At 40.4% G+C, this 20,567-nt stretch overlaps 1 protein-coding gene across 3 annotated transcripts in view; it reads left to right on the top strand.

The window, feature by feature from the left end:
* LOC133636192 (nuclear receptor ROR-gamma-like) overlaps positions 1–20,567 on the top strand; it is a 102,794-nt gene that overhangs the window by 6,962 nt on the left and 75,265 nt on the right. The window lies entirely within an intron of this gene.

Here is a 20,567-nt window from a genome sequence, read left to right as displayed (position 1 = left end):
AGGGAGTTTATGTCAATGTCGTCATTGTCAGGGAAGGAAACTAGCAAATCTCGAAAGTCTTAAAGTCACCACTTTGCTAGACCCCCTTCAGAGACATAGCAAACCTAGAAACAGGGTGGGGTTGACCTTTGACAGCTCTAACAAAGATGCGGGTGCATGGGCGATAAAGCAACCGCATGAGGCTATAATGGCCAAGAAAACTTTAAAGGAGACTAGGGCAGACTTAATTATGTCAGTCCACCTGCCAAAGGTGGTTTAGAGCCAATCTTTAAAGGGGTCAGAGACGCCGGAAACTTCAGTAAGTTCCTTAGACAGGGCTTGGAGGCCTTCTAAGGCCTTCTGAACCAAGCCATTTATGTCAGTCAACTTAAAGGGGGCGGGATAAGTGTGGGGAAAGGACGTCCAGCGGAACAAGCAACACAGTCACCCAGGTTTTGGCTCTTAGCCATTCTAGTCATCCACCTGAGCCATAGGTTGCCTGCACCTGCTCCTAAGGTCAAAGCTACCAGGCCTTCGGTGGTGATGTCATTAGCACGCACAGATGTGAGAGCCTTTGAAACACCACCGAGGTGGGGTGGTACTTTAGGTGCTACAGAGGGTGTAGAGGTAGTTAACGCCCTCTCAAGGACATTAATTTTAATAATTCCTTTAGAGTCTGTATCAGTCAGGTCAACCCCCAAAACAACATAAAAGGGACGATGGGCACCACTTACCAGAGTATGTTGTCTGCATCCGACACCAATGGTTCAGGGTTGAGTCGTTACAAATATAGAGGTTATTACCACGGTAATAGCTATTTTGTCCCCCGTAATTAATCACACTGCACAGGTCAAAAAAACAAGTCTTGCTATCCCCTTTGACCCAGTCTATTTAAAGTCCGCTGTATGTTCTAAGACATTTGTCAGTCACTGTCGCCAGGAAGGAAGAACTGAGACACAAAGACAGTAGAACAAGCCCAAGCAGCAGTCTGTCAGGGAATACTAGTCTGGTGTAACATCCTGCCTTTCGTCTATCAAAATCAGAGTAATTTAGGTAACAAAACGGGGATAAACATCAAACTTTTCACTTAATGTAACGACACAGATAGTTATGCTGCAAACAAGCAAGAGAAATTGGATAACTTCGAGTATAAAGGCTGGTCTCAAATAAGGATATACAATATAGAAGTTAAAAAGAGTAATATAGGTAGAAAATCTCTCTCTCAGCGTCGTCTTCTGGGCTGTAGGATTATGTGTGTGTAATTAAAGCCTCACTCTTCTATGACTTAGAGGGGGAGAGGTTACTAGCACAATCACCCCTTATGTGTGTTACCTCGGTAACACACACTAAAAATGAGTCGTTTTCTGCTCCCGTTCTTCTTCAGATGCCTCAGGCTCAAAAGGCGCTGCTAGGGGGTCGAGTGGGGCAGATGTTGTGGCGATGTCAGCAATGACATCCGCTGGTGATCTGTCAGGTTCTTCAGCAGGAGTGCAGAGGGAGAGGTGGTACCAGGTGTCCCTTTAACCAGCCAATCGAAGGGCGTGGGACGTCCGTTCCACGACCTTGAAGGGACCAGTCCACCCGGGCTCCGTCCACTTGTGTTTGATGACCTAGATCTTGACCTTCTCAGCGGGCGGAAGGGAATCTGGAGTGGCGGGCTGTCATCCTCGTATCTGTACAGAAGAACTGGCACACAAATTCTGCATTTTTTGTGTAAAATACCATTTTGGTTTTACGCTGAGTCCTCCTTCCATGGGGGGCTGCTGGTCCTGTGAATGGCTGACCTGTATGCAGCTCATAGGGTGAAAAACTCAAAGGGCGGTAAAACAGTTTTATTCACGGACCTTCGAATGATCATTAACGCTAATTGCAACATGTCAATCCAATTAAATTTGGTCTGTGCACAGATTTTAGCCAATTAGTTTTTAATGTTCTGGTCCATCCTTTCAACCTTACCTTGGGACTCAGGATGGTACCCCAAACCTGTGTTCTAGTCCGAAAGCCTTTTCGACCAAGGCTAAGTGAGTATTTTTTTAAATGGTTGCCGTTGTCTGACCTAATCTTTTTGGGGAAACCATGTCGGGGTACTAGGTCATTCACAAGTCATTTAATTACTGATATTGCATCCTCTTTTGAGGTTGTTGTTGCTTCCGGCCAACCACTGTGATAGTCAACACAAGTCAGTACGTACCTTTTCCCTTGTACCGTATTGATCATACCAATGAAATCAAAGACTATACCTGGTTCACCCTCACCTCCTCCATATTCTAAATTTGATCTACTAAACTACTATCGATGTATAAAATCGTTATTTTCAAATTAAAATTAGTTATGACTTCTTACCCACGGGAAAAATGTTAAAACTAAAAAATGTTAAAACTATGGAGTCTGTATCCACCCTCACTCACCCCCTTCTGTTTCTGAAAAAAGGACTGTGTTAGTCATACTATCACTTTCAGAAACATCTAAGAAAAAAAAAGTCAGCTAATAGTCAAGTAGCGGAGGACAGGTCATGTTTGAGGTCAATGATTGTCTCATTAGCCTCTATGGTCCACTGGGGGGTGTTGTTAGGGTAGGGGACCCCTTAGCAATATCACAAATAACTCAAACTCCACTAAATATGCTTATATTTTATATTGTCACAAATACTAGAAAAATACTACCCTTATGACGGATGCTTTATCAATAGTATTTTGAAATTTTACCACACCTGGTGGCCCCAATAATTGATTAAGTCAAGCTCATGTTGTAGAAAGTCGAATGATGCGGACACGTTTGTTACTGAATACTTTCTATCAGACTTCTGCCATGGCAATTTTGTGTATGGAATGAGCAACTATAATTATTTGATATGCTTAAATGTGTAATGTGTCGTTTTAGCTCAGCTGTTGTGTAGCTGCTAGCTCCTCGTAGCCTACAGGTGTCTAAAGTGCAGCCCATAGTTATGTGTTAACACAACTATGTGCTAAACCTAAACAATTGAAAATGTGGTATTTGGGTGTCGGTGTAATGTTTGGCAGCTACGCCGTGTCTTATCATTGAAACTAAGTTCTTTGGTTTTGTAGGCGAGACAAAGAGCAAGGGAACAATGTGGGACACTATTGTATCCATCTTATACCATGCTAGCTGTTGCAAAGATAGGTCAACATGAGCAGCCACACCTTGAGTTCCAACATATATAAATAATCATAACATATGGCGAGTCGGGTGGCAGAACACACGGAAGCATCTCAGTCAGTCAGGGTTTTCACTGTTAGAGCAGTTGGATGTCAGCCATTCCTGTTGTTTCAGGCTGTGGTCTGAGCTCATGGAGGAGTCTTGGTAGTGGTGTCGCAGCTGGGTGGTTGAGCCGTCAGGTAACACCAGGAAGGTTCCTTCTGTGCGATATTGAATGTCAGGGTACAGTCTGTAAAGGAGGTCATTACCAATCTGGCAGGGTGTGTGCAGGTCAATCACGAAGGGGTGCTTTAGTGTGTGTCCCGCAATCTGAACCGGAAGTGGTTTGGTGACAGGTAACCTTCTTGTGACCCCAGCGAAGCCTTCGACCTTTAAAGAGGAAGCACACAGTTTCTTTGGTACCTCTGCATTCAGAATCGAATGGGTGGCGCCAGTGTCAATCACGAACTGATAACATTGTCCGTTGACACTCATGTCCAGCAGGGGGCCAGTCTGTATCTCCTGCTGGGGCTCCTGCGGTGGGCATCCTTTGCCACGCTTTTGTGTTCGTTTGTTGGCACTACGGAACATTTCCTGTTCGGAAATGTTCGGACAGTCACGACTCCAGTGACCAGGCTGGTCACAGCCGAAACAGTTTCCACCCCGGACTGGCTTTGAAGCACTGTGTTGTCCACCACCCGAGTCCAACCGTCTGGTCGCACGTCTGTTGAGGATTATTTCCTCCACCTGTTGGAACTCAGAAGCAAGGTCACCCAGTGCTGAATATACCCTAGCTGATTTTTTTACTAATTAGTTCTTTTGACCTTTTATCTTCAGCGATCTGTAAATTAAGGAGTTGCTTCCTTGCTGCTCTGTCATTAGCCTTATCATCCTCATCTTGAGGAAAGAGACTCCGCATAGCAGTAGCTATGTTTGTAACGTATGGTGTTATCGGTGAGGTCGAAGATTCAGCCATTAATCCTGCTTGTTGTTCTGTATTTTTGCCATCTTGTGTGGAAACACAACGATACAAAATGCCTCTAAAGTCTGCTACGGAGAGAGTGTATCCTGCTGTTAGCTTGTCTAATGTGTTGAGCCAAAGACTCCCACCTTCAGACACAGGTGGAAGTTTGTCAACAATGGCTTGCATGTCTGCCACAGCAAAAGGCTTATATTGAAATCTGCCGCTATTATCAGGAAAAAGTGGATATGCGTGTCCCTCCAGCTTTTTTGAGCGTGTGTTGTATGCATGTGGTTCATGTGGGTGTTGGTCAATGTAGCCTTCCATTGAGCCATTAACAGTTACAGGAGACCACAAAGTCTGGCTCTGTTGTGTGTTGTTCAAGAATGTCTGATGTGCACGTGAGAGGCTGTCATCTACTGGGGGAGGGCATTTGTTTATGGCAACAAAATGGTCTGGCGTGTAAAGTGAGGAGTTTTGCGTTGACTCATGCATTATCTGCTGTCTAGTAAGATTAGGCATATTCGGGAGGTTTTCCGCTGGGTGGCTGTTATTTTGGGGCTTAGGCACCAGAGGTGATTTACACTCAGGAGACAGCGTTAGTTTTGGAGGAGGGTTCAATCTTAGAGAGGCTGTGTGAGCACCGCTCTCACTTGTCACAGGAGTAGGGGGCGGTGGCCTAGTCAAAGTCTGGGCGGGTCGTTTGAATTGTCTTACGCATGCGCGGCAGGCAAAAGACCAATCAATCCATTCTGTCATATTTGTCTCATTAATCATCTGTTCTTTTGCTGCATTTCGTTTTTCCACGTAATCCCCGTTTACTTTTATCATACGCCAAACTCTTAAATTCTCGAGCACCAACCCAGCTCCTTTTTCTCTCGACCTGCCCGTTCCATTTTCACCAGCGCACACACACACACACACATGAGCACGCGCATCCAGCACACACACACACACGCACGTGTAAGCACACACGCACGTGTAAGCACTCACGCACACACAAGCAAGTGCCTATGGCCCTACGCACACACACACACGCACACGTAAGCACTCTCTCTGCGTTTCACTTTACCATAAAACTTCCAGTTACTTTTTTATTTTATTTTTTTAATTTACCAGACGTTTGAATTCACAACTTTTCAAGTATTGTAAACTCCCTCTTAACCCTTTCAAGGAACGTTCTCTTTTTTTTTTTTTTAAACTCTACCTGCTAATTCCATTGTCGACAACAGTGCATTCAATTGATCATTAAACAGTAATGATTCATCACATTTTCCCCAGCCGTCATCACATTCGTGTCTGTCACACTCAGTGGCCATTGTGTCTATTTTTTTTTTCAGGGGCCTCGAACCCCTGAGCGCCTTTAACCCCCAAACCATACGGCGGCCTTTAACCCCGTACTTTTATCATACAATACGCAGCTAGAGCCTCTAACTCTAACCCGTGCAATTTATCGTACAATACGCAGCTAGAGCCTCTAACTCTAACCCGTTACTATTTGCTTACTCGTCAGCGAAGCAGCCCGTCACGGTAATCTTGACACAATGACGTGAGTGGTATTCACAACTTTTATGCAATGGTGGCTACGGCAAAATGCAACCAATCTATCAAAATGCAATCAATCAATCAAAATGCAATCAATCTATCAAAATCACCACTCTGTGTCTGGGGTACAATTCTGTGTTTGACTTACAGACTTCTGGGCAGACTCCTAATGCAGATTTTATCTAAGAAGAAAGGTTCTGCTTACCTTGAATTTTGTTTTGGCCATGTGAGTCTGTCCAGAAGATTGCAAGAGAAGGTCCAATTGTCAGCGTGTCATCTCGGATGAAGCCCCCAAATTGTTGCGTTTGACCAGATGTTCCTCCAAGTGGGATGTAAAATGCTGGTCAGTCCCAAGTTCCTTAGATGACTATAAACTGAACTCAAATGTACCACCAAGCACAGGATAGGTATTTTGTAATTTATTGTCAAATATTTGAGAATAGAGACCAGCCTCGAACAACACATATAAATGCGGAGCCCAAGTTGATCTGAAAACATCCCGGAATGCACTCTCCTCTTCAATACCCCCCCCCCCCCCCCCCCCCCGCCCTCACTTGTCTCACCTCAAACACATGCTCATTGTGCTTCTTATCTAGAGTTGGGCTGAAGGAAAGCAAGGAGGATTCCTTCTCTCTGCCTTCCACCCCAAGGCCATCCCCAGTGCAAGCACTTTGTCATGAGATGATTAGAAAAGCAAAGAGTACAATATGGAACATTAGCTATATGTAATATGACTATGAAAATTAATAAGTAACACAAAATATGGATGTATGAAGATATATATATATATATATATATATCCTTCAGTTGTCATGGAAACAAGACAGGGAGTGAAAAAACAGGAACTGACAAAATCCAAAAAAGCACATGGCCAAACAAAACATGATCACACAGACATGACACCAAGTGAGTGACATGATTAGGGTTGGGTATCGAGTATCGAGTATCGATTGGAACCGGGACTAATTTTCAGATTCTCCCGGAATCGTTCAAAAGTTTAAATTTCGATTCCTAGTTTCGATACCCAGTCCGCCGACCGGAAAAAAAGAATAAGTCTGCCGACCGGAAGAAGAAGCCGCTGAACACCAACGAAGAAGCGCCCACCGCCGGAAGTGTTAGCATAGCCGAGCGAGTCAGTCAAGCATGGATAGCGGGCGTCGGCGGTCGAAAGTGTGGCTTTATTTTACTAAAAAAAATGAAATATCGGCGAAATGTAACACGTGCGACAGGACTGTTTCGTGCTTAGGAGGGTGCACGTCGAACATGATGAAGCACCTCCGAGTTCATGGAGTACAAATAAATGCGTGTCCCGTCTTCGACGCGCTGCGCCGACCGTCCTCCTGTGCCTCTTCCTCTGGCTTCGACGCCCAGCCTGGCACCGATACTGCACTGCAGTCCGAATCCGATAAGTAAAACAATACATATGCAATAAATAATGTGTTTTGCGCCAACGTTGAGGCAGCTAACAAATTAGCCCTCGTATTTTTTCATAGACAATTTACAACCTGCTAGCCAGGCTCCGCGATGTGCTCAGCGTACTCCGTTCACCGTAGCGGCAATGGGGAAGATGTCGGTGCCACAGACGGAAGAGTGCCACAGAAAGGTCACTGCACACATAGTCAAAAGACTGCATCCCTTTTCAGAGGTGGAATCTCCAACATTTAGGTTAGTTAAGCAATAACGTTAGAGCTAAGCTAATTGATACTGGGCTAAACAGTAACAGCAACATTACATGTTTGTTTATGTTTGCAGGGATATGGTGAAACCTCTCAACCCAAAATACATACCACCTTCCAGGGACTACCTGTCAAACACATTGATCCCGGCATGGCACAAGAAGAATCGGAATCGAGAATCGCCAGGAATCGGAATCGGAATCGAAACAAAGAATCGGAATCGGAATTGTTCAAATTCAAACGATACCCAACCCTAGACATGATTCATAATCAGTACAGTATGTCAATACTGTAGCTGCACAAGCTAGTTAGTAGGGGTGTGGGAAAAAAATATATTCGAATTCGAATCGCAATTCTCACGTTGTGCGATTCAGAATCGATTCTAATTTTTAAAATATTGATGTTTTTTATTTATTTATTTATTTTTTTAAACATTTTTTTATTTATTTATTTATTTTTAAATTAATCGATCCAACAAAACAATACACAGCAATACCATAACAATGCAATCCAATTCCAAAACCAAACCCGACCCAGCAACACTCAGAACTGCAATTAACAGAGCAATTGAGAGGAGACACAAACACGACACAGAACAAACCAAAAGTAGTGAAACAAAAATGAATATTATCAACAACAGTATCAATATTAGTTACAATTTCAACATAGCAGTGATTAAAAATCCCTCATTGACATTATCATTAGACATTTATAAAAATTTAAAAAAAGAACAATAGTGCATCGCATCTCATAAGCTTGACAACACACTGTGTCCAATATGTTCACAAAGATAAAATAAGTCATATTTTTGGTTCATTTAATAGTTAATACAAATTTACATTATTGCAATCAGTTGATAAAAAATTGTCCTTTACAATTATAAAAGATTTTTACAAAAATCTACTACTCTGCTTGCATGTCAGCAGACTGGGGTAGATCCTGCTGAAATTCTATGTATTGAATGAATAGAGAATCGTTTTGAATCGGGAAAAAAATTGTTTTTGAATCGAGAATCGTGTTGAATTGAAAAAAAAATCGATTTTGAATCGAATTGTGACCCCAAGAATCGATATTGAATTGAATCGTGGGACACCCAAAGATTCACAGCACTACTAGTAGCTCTCTGTGATCATGGCACCGCTAAAAATAGTTTGTCTGCGTTAGCGCTTATAATACCAATATTGCTAATACAAGTTAATTTTCAGGTTACGACATGTAAATTACGTATTGTTTAAGTTTTTTTTTTTTTTTTTTAAGGCTTTATGGGCACAATAGTGTATTCCCATTAGCTGCATTGTTAGCCACCTCGTACTTGACGTATTTTACGACTTAGAATGCATTAAAAAAAGAAAAACATGACTTCTTGTCTTACATAAGGATTGTGAATGATAGACAACATTAAAAATAAAGTGCAGTTCCCCATTAGCTAGGGCTGGGCAATATGGCTGAAAACTGTATTACGATATAAGTGTTTTATATCGGTCGATATTGATAATTATTGATATTTATGATGACCTATCGAAAATAAGGACCTACGGCAGTTTTCTGTGCGTACATAAGCTTGATACATAAGGCCCTAGGGCCTTATAGTTTTCTGTGCGTACATAAGCTTGATACATAAGGCCCTAGGGCCTTATAGGGCCTTATGTATCAAGCTTATGTACGCACAGAAAACTGCCGTACACCCCTTTTCACGACAAAGTTGAGCTGTATCAACAGTGAACTTGATGTGTAAATGACACAATTTGATTTTAACAATGTAAAAAATCAAGGCAAGGACACAAAATTCACTTTTTCGCCAACGCATTTAATGCTTCACATCCATTTTAAAGGCCTACTGAAACCCACTACTACCGACCACGCAGTCTGATAGTTTATATATCAATGATGAAATCTTAACATTGCAACACATGCCAATACGGCCGGGTTAACTTATAAAGTGACATTTAAAATTTCCCGGGATATATCCGGCTGAAACGTCACGGTATGATGACGTATGCGCGTGACGAAGTCAGTTTAACGGAAGTTATGGTACCACGTAGAATCCTATACAAAAAGCTCTGTTTTCATTTCATAATTCCACAGTATTCTGGACATCTTTTGCAATTTGTTTAATGAACAATGAAGGCTGCAAAGAAGACAGTTGTAGGTGGGATCGGTGTATTAGCAGCGGACTACAGCAACACAACCAGGAGGACTTTGTTGGAGAGCAGACGCGGTAGCCGCCGACCTCACCTTGACTTCCTACGTCTCCGGGCCGCCAAACTCATCGGGTGAAGTCCTTCGTCCTTCTGCCGATCGCTGGAACGCAGGTGAGCACGGGTGTTGATGAGCAGATGAGGGCTGGCTGGCGTAGGTGGAGAGCTAATGTTTTTAGCATAGCTCTGTGCGGTCCGGTTGCTAAGTTGCTGAGTTAGCTTCAATGGCGTCGTTAGCACAGCATTGTTAACCTTCGCCAGCCTGGAAAGCATTAACCGTGTATTTACATGTCCACGGTTTAATAGTATTGTTGATTTTCTATCTATCCTTCCAGTCAGGGGTTTATTTTTTTTGTTTCTATATGCAGTTAAAGCACGATGCTATCACGTTAGCTCGTAGCTAAAGCATTTCGCCGATGTATTGTCGTGGAGATAAAAGGCACTGAATGTCCATTTTGCGTTCTCGACTCTCATTTTCAAGAGGATATAGTATCCGAGGTGGTTTAAAATACAAATCCGTGATCCACAATAGCAAAAGGAGAGTGTGGAATCCAATGAGCCAGCTTGTACCTAAGTTACGGTCAGAGCGAAAAAAGATACGTCCATCGCTGCCTCTCAAGTCCTTCACTGTAACGTTCCTCATCTACGAATCTTTCATCCTCGCTCAAATTAATGGGGTAATCGTCACTTTCTCGGTCCGAATCTCTCTCGCTCCATTGTAAACAATGGGGAATTGTGAGGAATACTAGCTCCTGTGACGTCACGCTACTTCCGGTACAGACAAGGCTTTTTTTTTATCAGCGAGCAAAAGTTGCGAACTTTATCGTCGATTTTCTCTACTAAATCCTTTCAACAAAAATATGGCAATATCGCGAAATGATCAAGTATGACACATAGAATGGATCTGCTATTCCCGTTTAAATAAAAAAAAATCATTTCAGTAGGCCTTTAATATATTTAAGGACGTCTCTTAATTTAAGTAGGCGATCACTTTGCCACCTATTGCTGTCACAATGTGTTCTTGTGACGTCATCACCAGCCTTGCCAGTCACATTAATGACACCGGAAACAATGGAATAATGTCCCGACTTTGTGTCATGTGGCACCGCAAGTAGCTCTTCTGTGTAGCAATAATAAATTGAGTAATCAATTAAGAGTCACAGTCTTTCATATCCTTTTTGATATGCTGTAATGTTTAAATTTAAAAGATTGCATACCAAATATATTGGCGGTAATAAAAGTTACCCACTCGTGTGTTTTGGTCATGCACATCCATCTTCATCTTCACCTTCTTCATGATGTCCGACCATTTATTTTTTACATTTCAGCCTGTGTGCGGTTATCGGAGCACACAGCAAGGCTCGCAATCCCTCTTTCGTTCATTTGAAACACCAAAAAGAGTACTTCCTACTGAGCCCTGATTGGACAGAGTGTCCAGAGTACAGGCACATGGTTAATTTCAATATGATCTGTGTATTTATAAGAGGGATGACATCTAAGATCAGTTCCTTTTTTTTGTCTAGATCAATTCCAAGTTGATTGCGACGTATCCAAGAAATGTGTTGGATTTGTGCGTGTGCACACTTCAATACATCTGAAAGTACGTCTATTTGTAGTAGGAAATCCACACAACTCTTAATTCATGAGGCTCCAGGAGAAAGCTACATTAAATGTAAACATGTTTTCTTTGAAATTTAAACTACTTCTGATTCTAATACCCTCAGCTATCAAGGCAGAAAGGAAAGGAAATGCATGAAAAAGACTGTAAACAAATCTCTAAAATTACATTGAACACTTGACAATAACTTTTTAAAATGAAGATGCACAAATAAGGAATATATAAAAAATGCTTAATAAACATAATAAAATAGTGAAATTGTAAAAATAGAGAAACACGAGGATAACTGTTTTCTGCAGGTTTAGGGCCAGGAAGTTACAGCTGTGCTCTAAAGGGTGAGCGCAGCTAAGGTGGTGTGGTATTACCAGTCTTAGTGGGGACGAGCGCCTTGCATCCTTTACAGACAACAATGGTCTGACTACGGTTTGTTTGAAAAAAATCCAAAAAACTGTAATATTGTTGAATGTTTTTTTCCTGTTTTATCCACAATTTCTTCGCTCATTGCAGCACTCATTTTTAGTTTCTCTCCTCACTCCATGCAAAGAATCTACCACGAGACAACAAGATGACGCAACTACATAGTGAATACTCCTACCTTATTGGCTTTTAGCGTGTCACTCCCACTGATCAGTGATCACTTCCTGCGTTGCTCGGTTACCAGACAGCGAGTGCCTTTGTTCATTCAACCAACCTTGCTTTGCAACTTCAGCTTTCTTCCGACAAAGAAGAAAACAATTGATTGAACAGATTTTTAATATGAATTATGTACAGTATAATGGTACTAATAAAGTACTACGGTACTAAAAAAGTACTGCGGTACTAATGAATCAAAAAAGGTACTATACTGCCTCTGAATAACAGCAGTACTTTTTTAACAAACTTGATGCCGCGCCGTCATCACGTTGTGACGCATATTAGGCAATGCACACGCCCAAAGGAGAGAGAATGGATGCATTTTGCTTTAAAAACATGCGATAAAGATGGAGCTATAAACACTGAAGCGCCGCTCTGCTAGCTAGCGGCTAACATCCATATGCAATTGGCAGTGTTTTAGCTACTTCTAAATCACTAATTCTCGCCACCATGGCAACAAACTAATTATGTTTTTTACAAGTAGCATCTCTGCAGGACGCTAAACATGCTTTACTACACACCGTAGGAGGATACAATAGCTAACCGCTAAAAGCAAGCTATAACAAGAACACATTTCTTTAACAATTGTGTACATTTTTCACAATTACAAAGTTTATGTAATAACATTTTTTACCACCCAGAATGAAATGATTGAAAGAGGTTCCGCAGCCTCCGAAGCAGAACCTCTAGGTTCTGTAACAGCTTCTTCCCTCAAGCCGTAAGACTCTTGAACGCATCATAATTAAATTATCCCCTCAACTACCCCCAAAATGGATTAACTCACTGGAATATAAAAGACAATATAACATACATCCATAAACGTGGACGCATGTGAAAAAGTGCAATATATTTGTCTGCACAGTAATATATTTATTTATTTATATATATTTATATATATTTATTTATTTAATATATATATTTATATATTTATATATATTTATTTATTTATACATGCACCTTATTGCTTTTTTATCCTCACTACCATGAGCTTATGTAACGAAATTTCGTTCTTATCTGTGCTGTAAATTTCAAATTTGAATAACAATAAAAAGGAAGTCTAGTCTAGTCTTATGGCGGTCACTCTTCCCGTTTCACCAATGCGTATGCGCATAAAGCGGTCCAAGAGAAGCAACAAACAATTTGGAGTCATGTTGTTGTTATGGTATAATATACATCCAATGACAGCTAACGCTAGCTATCCAAATTGCTATTATTAGCTAACAACACCTCAAGGTAATGTACGTGCATGTTTTACGTACGTATGTAATTACATCATTACGTAAAGCAGGCCTGGGCAATTATTTTGACTCGGGGCCATATTTAGAGAAAAAAATTTGTCTTGGGGCCGGTATATCTATTTTTAGGAACACTCATACAAAACCTCTCAATAATGTCTGATTGAATGCTTAAACGTTATGACAGACCGCCTTAAAAAAACAGAATGGAATTTAAAAACATTTTTTTACTGAATGAGACACCCAGAATGTACATGAAAATAAAGAATGTGGGATTTACAATATTAACTATGAATGATAAAACACTGAATATTGACAATATATGAACGTCACACCCCCTCTCGATCGACATATTTTACAATCAAGGGAAACGCAACAAAAATGCAACAAACACAGCGAACTATGAACACGAAGGGTAAAAAATAAACACACCGACAATGTGATACATCTCATATATCACTAAGCTTTCGAACTTTGCTGTAAAAATCTCCTTCCACGTCTGTCCCTGAAACCCGCATTCCAGGCTGGATGCTCAGGAAAAACTCTGTTTCCACAGAGTGTTTCGTCTGAGCTGCCGCGTCACAGCCTTGTCTGAGCTGCTGTGACTTAGATTACCATAGTAACTAGTATATCATGCAAAAGCGCAGATTCCAACCACTAAAATAATTTGTATAGTTCAAGACTTACGGTAATTTGAAAACATCACTGCGCATCATAATGGCAGCTACAGTTTCGATCTTAAAGATCTAAAAAAATGATTTGGGAATGTCTGGCGGACAAGATTGAAAAGCTTAACGGGCCTTACTTTTTCCCAGGTCTGATGTAGAGGAAGTCGTGAGAGGGTGGGATGTACTTGGTAAAATACATTCAACATTTTAAAATTTTTCAAAGCAAAAATATAACAACACCTTTGGCTAACTTATATTACCATTAATGGTTTAACAGAACATATATTTGTTAAAACTGTCTATATTTTTCACAATTACTAAGTTTGAGTAACACATTTTTTGACCGGCCAGAATAAAATTATTGGTGTTTACGGCAGTCACTCACCCAGACTCGTCAACACGTACACGCAGAGATCGTGTGCACACATACAAAAGCAATTACAAAAAAGCAACAAACAATTTGCAGTCATGTTGTTGTTATGATAGAATATACATTCCATAATAGCAAATGCTATTTATCCAAATCGCTATTATTAGCTAACAATAACCAAAGCTAATCTGTGTAGTTATGTCATTGCGTAACTACGTACGTAATAGCACAGGATATACTGTGTAAAATACATTGGAAAGTTAGCGCCCTGTGTTGCAAACAGCCCCTTTAATTATTGGAAATGTGAATATTATTGTAATTCATCCATCCATCCATTTTCTACCACTGGTTCCTTTCGGGGTGGCGCCTATCCCAGCTGCACTCGGGCAGAAGGCGGGGTAGACTCTGGTAATGTCGCCAGCTGATCGCAGGGCCAACACAGATAGACAGACAACATCCACACTCACATTCACAAACTAGTGCCAATTAATAAGTTCAAAATTTAAAGTTTGGAAACCCCTGGGGTAGTGTCGGTCTGAAGATGAACACCTCGCAATAATTGTGTTTGTTTCTGTAAACAAATGCCATAAATATTCCATTCAACAAAATAAGTAAGACTTAAAAAAAGGCTGGTTTTGATCGTTTCAAAATTTCTTCTCAAGAGGTTATCATACTGGAAGTGCTGTGGTGTTGATTTAATCTGGTTAACGTCGTTTTTAGTGTGGTTGTGAAGTATTTCATCTCCTCTTTTTCTATGTGATGACTATGATGGTTTTGGTGGCGGTTGTGGGTGTTTTCACGTTTGTCTCTAGTTTGCATTTTTTTTGTTCGACCTTGCTTGACTTGTGCTCTCCTATCTGGAACACAGCAGTTGTTTCCGTGAACATTTTGCTTTTTAAATGTGTTAAGGGCATGACAAAGCTGCGATGGCCGAGTGGTTAGGCCAGGGGTCGGCAACCCAAAATGTTGAAAGAGCCATATTGGACCAAAAATACAAAAAACGAATCTGTCTGGAGCCGCAAAAAATTAAAAGCCGTACATAAGTGTTATAATGAAGGCAACACATGACGTAAGTGTCTATATTAACTATAATAGTCTAGTGTCAAAATGACTGTGTCGCAGGCCTAAGCAAAATTTCGTTGACAGAAATGTTGAAATGTAATATTTCTTCTACACATTTTTACAACATTGGAAAACATTAGTAAATCAGAACCTGATTCTGATTCTGATAAATCAGAGGCTACTCAGAAGGTGAGATACTGTAACTCCTGGAAATTACTGGCTTTTAATGGCCAAAGGTATGGCCAAGTTAAAGGAAACGGCAGGCTTTCTTCTTTTAATAGATTTGTTAAAATCTTTGCAAGCTTAGTAACGTTTGCTGTGGTCTGGAACAACATGGCACACAAACAACTATCAGAAATGCAGCCAATATTACATACAAGTAACGTGTCATGAGGCATGCAAACATAGATTAAATACACAGAGGACATAAGTAAAGGAAATTAAATGAACTCAAATATACCTACAAACGAGGCATAATGATGCAATATGTACATACAGCTAGCCTAAATAGCATGTTAGCATCAATTAGCTTGCAGTCATGCACTGACCAAATATGCCTGATTAGCACTCCACACAAGTCATTAACATCAACAAAGTGCACCTTTGTGCATTCATGCACAGCATAAAACGTTTGGTGGACCAAATGAGACATACAAGGAGTGGAAGATTTTACATGTAAACAAACTGTTGCGTCACAGTCCACATTATGGTGAGTTCAAGAACCGTCAAAATTAGCAGGACAAAACGATGTTAACCAAATACTCTGATCAGTGAGACATACACACAACATATTAAACAGTGGGCTTTCTAACAATTGGGAAGGTTTGTGTCATGTTTGTCCTCAAAAAAAAAACACACAAAAAAAAAAAAATCCCCCCCATCTTTTTCCATTTTCAATCCTTTTTTAAAAATGCTTCAGGGAGCCACTAGGTTGGCACTAAAGAGCCGCAGGTTTCTGTTTCATTGGACTTGAAATCCAATTATATCTTCCCGCGTTGGTGCAAGCCCTGCTTGTAGTGTTTTCCAGGTAGTCTCTTCAGTGAGGGTATGATTTTGGACTTAAAGGTTGTAAGCACCAATCTTGTTGTTGACTAGTTGTAGGTCTTTACCCCTTTTCCACCAAATTTCCTGTAACAATTCAAGGGGCTGTTTGCAACATTTACACAGACGCCTAGAGGGTGCTAACTTTCCAATGTATTTTACACAGTATATCCTGCGGTATTACGTACGTAGTTACGCAATGATGTAACTACGTACGTACGTAACACTTGCATGCAGATTAGCATTGGGGATTGTTAGCTAATAATAGCGATTTGGATAGTAAGCATTTGGTATCATTGAATGTATATTCTATCATAACAACAACATGACTGCAAATTGTTTGTTGCTTTTTTTTAATTGCTTTTGTATGTGTGCACACGATCTGTGCGTGTACGTGTTGATGAGACCAGGTGAGTGACTGCCGTAAACACCAATAATTTTATTCGGGCCGGTCAATAAATGTGTTACTCAGATTTAGTAATTGTGGAAAAATATAGACAGTTTTAACACATATATGTTCTGTTAAACCACTAATGGTAATATAAGCCAGCCAAACATATTTGTGCTTTGAAAAATTTAACTGTGAGCAAGTTGCAAACAGCCATTTTAAAGGGGGAACTGCCCTTTTTTTGTAATGTTGCCTATTATTCACAATCCTTATGACAGACAAGAAGACAAAAGACGGTTTTCTATTTATTTGCATTCTAACATGTAAAAATCGGCTAGCAATGCAGCGAATAGGAGCAATCAATTCTACCTCTATATCACTTTAAGAATGCATTCAAACATTGTCAACAATACTTAATTTACGTTACGTAACCTGTATAAATAATAACCAAGCTGTAGCGACATTGTTATTGTAAGAGCAAAAACTGAGGAACCATTTTCGTAGCATAGTAACATGTCGGTATGCTTCGGTGTTTAACCGTAAAAGATAACTACGGTGAGAGATAAGCGAGCTTCTACGACAACACGAAACGCGTTTGAGTTTGTAATGCACAACACTGCGATAGAACACCAATCTGTACTGAATGAAAAACATGAACAGTCATATTACAGTATCTGTAAAGTATTAGCCCACATTTCAATTTTTTTTTTGTACACTGCTAGCCAGACAGCGTATGTACTGTAATTGTAACAACATGCATGACGTGCTGCATGTATCATGATCGATATATATAGTGACTTCCTCGATGTACAGTTGTTTGTCTGGTCCAGCTTGCCGGGAATGTTATTTTCCTATTGATTTGGGGTAAGCAATCCATTTATGTCGCAATAGCTTGGCTCCAAGTTCCACATTTATAGTGTCAAAGACAGTTTCACCTCACAATGTTTCGGCTTCCGTCTGCTCCTACGTCTCATCTTTCCTTCCTGCTTGCTTTTATAAGCAGTAATTCATCCTCAGTATATTATTCAGCTTCAAAAATATAAGGTTGTGAATCCTTCGTTGTCTATTACAGTAGTTCTTAAAGGCCTACTGAAACCCACTACTACCGACCACGCAGTCTGATAGTTCATATATCAATGATGAAATCTTAACATTGCAACACATGCCAATACGGCCAGGTTATATAAAGTGCAATTTTAAATTTCCCGCGAAACTTCCGGTTGAAAACGTCTATGTATGATGACGTATGCGCGTGACGTCAATCGTTGAAACGGAAGTATTCGGACACATTGTATCCAGTACAAAAAGCTCTGTTTTCATCGCAAAATTCCACAGTATACTGGACATCTGTGTTGGTGAATCTTTTGCAATTTGTTTGATGAACAATGAAGACTGCAAAGAAGAAAGCTGTAGGTGGGATCGATGTATTAGCTGTTGGCTGCAGCAACACAACCAGGAGGACTTTGACTTGGATAGCAGACGCGCTATCCGACGCTAGCCGCCGACCGCATTGATGATCGGGTGAAGTCCTTCGTCGTTCCGTCGATCGCTGGAACGCAGGTGAGCACGGGTGTTGATGAGCAGATGAGGGCTGGCTGGCGTAGGTGGATAGCTAATGTTTTTAGCATAGCTCTGTGAGGTCCCGTTGCTAAGTTAGCTTCAATGGCGTCGTTAGCAACAGCATTGTTAAGCTTCGCCAGGCTGGAAAGCATTAACCGTGTAGTTACAGGTCCATGGTTTAATAGTATTGTTGATTTTCTGTCTATCCTTCCAGTCAGGGGTTTATTTATTTTGTTTCTGTCTGCAGTTGAGCCCAATGCTATCACGTTATCTCCGTAGCTAAAGCGCTTCACAGATGTATTGTCGTGGAGATAAAAGTCACTGTGAATGTCCATTTCGCGTTCTCGACTCTCATTTTCAAGAGGATATAGTATCCGAGGTGGTTTAAAATACAAATCCGTGATCCACAATAGAAAAAGGAGAGAGTGTGGAATCCAATGAGCCAGCTTGTACCTAAGTTACGGTCAGAGCAAAAAAAGTTGCGTCCTGCACTGCACTCTAGTCCTTCACTCTCATGTCTTTCATCCACAAATCTTTCATCCTGGCTCAAATTAGTGGGGTAATCGTCGCTTTCTCGGTCCGAATCGCTCTCGCTGCTGGTGTAAACAATGGGGAAATGTGAGGAGCCTTTCAACCTGTGACGTCACGCTACTTCCGGTACAGGCAAGGCTTTTTTTTATCAGCGACTAAAAGTTGCGAACTTTATTGTCGATGTTCTCTACTAAATCCTTTCTGCAAAAATATGACAATATCGCAAAATGATCAAGTATGACACATAGAATAGATCTGCTATCCCCGTTTGAATAAAAACATTTCATTTCAGTAGGCCTTTAACCTTGTTGGAGGTACCGAACCCCACCAGTTTCATATGTGCATTCACCGAACCCTTCTTTAGTGAAAAATAAAATGTTTGTTTTTTTCAAATTCAAGACAAATGTATATGTTTTTGGTAACACTTTAGTATGGGGAACATATTGTAATTAACAAAGACTTAATTTAGAGTTATTTGGACACTAGGGAACATATTCTAAGTAATAAAGATTTATTTTAGGGTTATTTGGTTAGGGTTAGAATAAGGCCATGACGAATAAAGCATTAATAAGTACTTAATAATGACTTGTTAAGAGCCAATATGTTACTAACTTGCATGTTAATAAGCAACTAATTAATGGTGAATATGTTCCCCATACTAAAGTGTTACCATGTTTTTTTACTGGTGCATAAAATGAACCGTGCATGAACATCACCTTGTTCAAACAACAAAACCAACACAGTGCATAAACTCACAACAAATTACACACCTGCAAACCAGTCAGCTGTTGCCGTATCCGTAATACGCCAATAGGGAGAAGTTTGTATTTACACGATGAGTCGGGTGCGTTTTGACCTCCGCCGAACCCCTGAGGCCGACTCACTGAACCCATAGGGTTCGATCGAACCCAGGTTAAGAACCACTGGTCTATTACTATGTTTGCCATGATTAGAACGCACACACACACACACACACACACTACGATCTGACACAGTGCATTCCCCAGTTATGGCTGATAAAACCCCCAAATGTATAGGGTTCCGTCTGAGGAACGCTACTGTAAATTCTGCTACTACTTTTTTCCCACACTTTAAACACTGTGGCTTATAAACGGTGCTGCTAATTCATGAATATTTCTTTGCTGACGGCCATAATACAAAAAGTTTAAAAAATTAATTTAAAAAAGCAAATACGCTGAGAAGGTCTTTTATTGTTTGTGCTATGGCGCCATCTTTTGGACGAATACACTCACTGCAGGTGCTGCAGTGTCCTTCCATTTAAGGCTTTCAACTGGAAGTAGAGTGCCGTTCAATCTTTTAGCCGTCCGTAGCGTTTCTACTCGTATAGATTCTTAATTCATAACTCCAAGCAACGTTTGTAAGTTTTACAGTATAACTAAAACTTTTTATATTTGCTGAACCGTCCCATGTGTGATGTCTGTAGGAGTATTTCCATGCACATTTATACGTGCTATTGTTAGCATTAGCTAATATGCTATCATGTTTACGAGTTTCTGTGTTAGTCTTGTTAATTTATAATGGCATTAACTTCGTATAGTTTTAGTTTTACACATTACGCAGAAAACTCACGAAGACGTCATCGTGGGGTTTATTGAGTCTGTTTAGCTGATTGGGGAGCTAGCTTCCCCAGCTCATGGGTCCATGACGATGACTGTTTTGTTTGATCAGCTGTTTGATCAGCTGTTTTACCGCCATGTAACCGTTTGTAAACAGTTAAGGTTAGGGATGTCCGATAATATCGGCAGGCCGATATTATCGGCCGATAAATGCGTTAAAATGTAATATCGGAAATTATCGGTATCGTTTTTTTTATTATCGGTATCGTTTTTTTGTTTTGTTTTTTTGTTGTTGTTTTTTTTAAAAAAATTAAATCAACATGAAAAACACAAGATACACTTACAATTAATGCACCAACCCAAAAAACC

Source organism: Entelurus aequoreus, linkage group LG20 (assembly GCF_033978785.1).
Source record: "Entelurus aequoreus isolate RoL-2023_Sb linkage group LG20, RoL_Eaeq_v1.1, whole genome shotgun sequence".
In the NCBI taxonomy this organism is placed as follows: Eukaryota; Metazoa; Chordata; class Actinopteri; order Syngnathiformes; family Syngnathidae; genus Entelurus; species Entelurus aequoreus.
This window is presented reverse-complemented; position numbering and strand designations above follow the sequence as displayed.